Raw genomic sequence first — 4500 nt, forward strand, 5'->3', positions numbered from 1 at the left:
TGTTGTATGAGAGCATATATCTAATTGCAAATGTGGGCAAAATGTGGGCAACTGAAACAGGATCGCTTGATAACAAATTCAGAGACGCTGCTATGCCATATGAAACGAAGTTCTAATTCAAATAAGTATCAGCAAGCGATAACTCAAAGGAACATTTGCATTCTTCACACATCGAACCTCTGAGACTTCTTGTGTGTCCTTAAAACAATGAAATATATAACCTGGTCCAACACACAAAGTACCAACATCTGCTTCTGGTCCATGTATCCCTAACTGATACGACTTCAAAATTGAATATTTTTGCATTACTGCTCAATTCCTATCAAGGCAACCGAATACTCTGCGATTGGTTGCGGCAATTTCATGACCATTTGGTTTTTTTTTATCGGCATATATACATCACCAGCCTTTTTCTTTGTAAGAACATGTGAAGCCGTATGTATATGAGTCACTTTTGGCAACTGTAATGGTATTGTTTATTTGTTATGATAAGCATATACATTCGAGGACGCCAAGTGTTATCAGAGATTATTTATTAGATGCTCTGCACGTGCCTCTCTGATCACGAAACCAAGGGACTCTTTTTCAAGACTGAACAAGAGGAACGAAAATGACCAAGTCATGCTTGAGAACGAAAATAAACCAGATCATGAGAATTATCATGCCCCTTGAATTCCCAATGGTGAAACTTGAACGGCCGCTCATGACATACAGCTTATCTTCCAGCCTACAAGCAAAGCAATCCCATCTTGGACGTTTCAGACTCTCTATTAGAGTTTACTTATTTCGTTGCCTATCAAATACCTCAACACTAGACAGACCCTCCCCATCTGGTCCATGACCTCCAATTGCATAAACAAGGTCATCAACCACTGAACAAACAAATTCAAAACGTGCCACATTTATCTTTGCAAGCAAACTCCACCTATTTAATATTGGATCATAACTGTATGTATCTGTTGAAGCCTCTGCTGCGTAGCCATTATCAACCAATCCACCAACGACCATTAGTTTTTCATCTATCACAGCAAACCCAAAAGCTTTCTTCAAAGGACCAGGCATGGATGGAAGAAATTCCCATTTACCACGGGCAGAATCAAGAACTTGCCACTGCATTTTGCCACTACATGAATCTGCAGTCAGCACACAAAGCCATTCTTCAAGGGTGCCAGCTAGTTTTCTTTGCCATATAAAATTCATTGCTCAGAATGAAACTCCTCCATGCTTTCGAAACAAATCTCAGTGACTGAAAATCTGAGCGAGGTATTAGTGCAAGACAATACTTGGTAACATCATCAGGAAGGCCTGTCAAAAGAGCAAATTCATAATCACGATCATTACATAGAATATTTTTTGATATACATTCCTGCTGAGCTGAGGACCTGACACGGGCTCTAATAGCTTCTTTCTTTGTGAATGCCTTCACTATTAGAAAGGCTTTAGTCAGTGGCAGGGTTTTCAAAATATTGTCAAAATCAGCATCAATGGCGTCTTTCTCAACTATCAGATCACTTTTAGATGAATCCATGCGTTCTTTTTGTGGCCATACTACATTTTCAACTGAGCATGACAATTTGGTAGGTACAGCACCATTCATTAAAATGGTTCTTCCAGTATCATGAATTGTCCCCATAGGGCAAAATCTTGCAAGAGGGAACATTTATCCAAGTCCTGTGACAGCCAAATATCCCCGATTTCCTGATTTTTATATGGTGACCAGTTGCTCTCTAAATAATCAGACACAATGTCAACACGAGCTGCTGTGCCAAATGGGGTATCATAGAGGTTCAAAATGCCTTTCACTCATGGGAATTTTGGGGAACCAAAGTTTACAAGATGATGAAATATTTACTAGTATCCATAACAGTTGTAGCCAGTATACCATAGGTGTGCTTAAAATTTGGGCCTTCACTGAAAACTTAGAGAAAATCCCTAATTCCGTAGCGCAGCCAGTGCAAAGTCAGTGCTTTTGCTACGAAATCACTAAAATAGATGGCGCTGCGAAACTGCTAAAAGAATTCAGGCGCTGCGAAAACACCTGGTCTTTAAGCTAGACCAAAAATTTTTGACAACAGCATTTTTAGTGATAACAGTGGCTCCACTAGGGATAGTGTGCCCTTGTGGTGCGCTAAGAACACGCAGCTCCAGTGCCTTACCCATTTGTGACAAATAAAAATTTGCTTGACAAGCCTGACTGTAGGAGAAAGAAACTACTGCTACTGAAAAATAAATGCTCGACCAACCTTGAGCTTATTTGCAACTTACCTACCTACCTACCCTAACAATTCAACTTCTTCAGCTCAATCAATATGAAACTTCCAATGCAGCCAATCATTAGCCTCATCTGATATTTGATTTCTTTGACTGTCCTGGAGTTCAGGGCCAATGTGATAGTGTGATGACCGCTGCCACTGAAACTGTCTCTGACTGTATCGGATTTCAAATCCAATGTGATAATGTAAAGACCACTGCCACTGAAATAGTCTCTGATCTTCATATGAAAACTGAAACACTGGAGAGTAAAACTCTTCCATGTAATCAGCTATAGGGTCCCAGAACACATGATCAGCTTGTCCTTCCTTGAAACTTTCCAGCTGTGCAAACTGATCTTCAATCACAGTATTCAGTTCCTCAATCATGAAAGAGAGAGGAAGCAGCATAGTCTCCTTGCGCTCTGTCACAGGAAACTTTTGAGAATAATAATCATGATCATGAAAATTGTATGCCTGAATCTGTCCTTCTAAACCTTCAATTTCTTTCTCAATATCTTTGGCAATTTCATCAAAAAATTTCATCTTATCCTCTGACTTGCAGTCAAAGGATTTCAGATATGAAGACAAGGACAAGGAAAAAGATTCATTTGTTTCTTCTTGATTGTGATCATTATTCCATTGTTTAAAACCTTCAACTGAGGGAGAGTCTGCCACCTCCTCTGTCCTATCTGTCCATTCCTCCAAGAACATGAGCCAAAGGTCTTGAAATGATTTAATGGATTCGGCAGGCAAACATTCAACCCATTGTTTGCATTTCCCTTGAAGTGAATCACAAAACAACCTTATGCAAACATCTTCATGTTTAACTCTAAGAAGCTCAGCAAAATGACAAAAATCTGAGATATGCTCCAATGTTAAACTCAAGTCTTCACCGTTAAATTTTGGACCATTCTTTAGAAAATAAAAATCCTTGGGAAAATGGTTTGGGAAACCATGAATTCCTGAGAAATCTATGCATGCATACCTTGAACAAAGAAGAGCAGCTTCTGGGTCTTTCATATCTCCAGTGGAATCACCATAAATGTATAAACTTTGAATTCTTCAACAATGGAGTCGCCAAGGTAGTTTTGCAGCCTTGAAAATCATTTGAACTCCTGATACCTTCAGAAATTCAATCTTAAGCTCCCGGCAGACGCACCAAAATGTTATCACAAAACCAGTACTAGGGACTGCAACCAAGCAATGTCTCATGTAACTGTTTCAGACCATACTTTAGATTAGGAATTAGCCTTCCTAATCAGAGAGGGCTCTCTCACAACTCTTGACAAAATCCTTCCAACACTAGATGGCTAACTCTTTATTTTCTTATGAAAGCATAACTGGTTGGAAACACATCAAACTAGCTCTCATTGGGCTATGGAGTCTATAATATCAAGTAAACAAGGAAAACACAGTGACCTCATAGAAATCAAGGCTCTTAGCATTACATGTCAAACATATTTCACCAAAACATAGCTTGCTGTATACACAGGAAGTCAGAGCATATATTTATGAATTCTGAGTGATTGCATACAACAAAACCATAAAATAACATAAAGTACCACACATCATCACTACATTTGATCATGACAATCCTTCGAGAATCTTGAGAAGAGAATAACTCTGTTTTACTATTACTGTCAAAAAAGGTCTTACAATGGCCCAAAACAACACTGTTTTTCTATTAAGTATCCAACCCTTTCTACATCTAACCTTGGCCCATATATAGGCAAGCAAACTCAAACACCTCGAGCATCCTCCTCCAGCATGAGGGGAGCCTCGAAGGTGGCTATTAATTATTCCTACATGCTTTTAACTACTGCATTAATTACAAACATGCTGAACTATAATTACACACAATCCTAATCCAACTAAAATACTAATTTCATTCTCCTCGCAGGCTTGATGCTTTCTTGGATGCTGGACAGCTGTATGATTTCCATTATGGCTGAGATATGTTAAGAGAGCATTCACCGAGCAAGCTGGTCTCGGATGCTAGCTGTAAGACAGCTTATTAATTGATAAAATTAATCACCCTACATCCACGGTCCCCTGTTTTCCATTTCTCTTCATAAGACCACACTCCAAGTTCTTTGAACCTTCAATTAACAACGCATAACCACCATATGCTATATGATCTGGAGACTTTAAGGACCAACAGGTGTATCAACCGAACATTCTGGTAACCCCACCAATACCCTAGTAGCTTGGTCATAAATTGCCTTTGAGAAAACTTTATGAAAGTAAA

At 39.1% G+C, this 4500-nt stretch overlaps 1 pseudogene; it reads right to left on the reverse strand.

Moving 5' to 3' along the window:
- Positions 1 to 585: 585 nt before the first annotated feature.
- On the reverse strand, positions 586 to 1633 carry LOC149256778 (F-box/kelch-repeat protein At1g67480 pseudogene; annotated as a pseudogene).
- Between the last annotated feature and the right edge of the window lie 2867 nt (positions 1634 to 4500).

Source organism: Pinus tabuliformis, chromosome 7, assembly GCF_031772625.1.
Source record: "Pinus tabuliformis cultivar Carrire ecotype Pingquan chromosome 7, CPIR1, whole genome shotgun sequence".
NCBI classification, from domain to species: Eukaryota; Viridiplantae; Streptophyta; class Pinopsida; order Pinales; family Pinaceae; genus Pinus; species Pinus tabuliformis.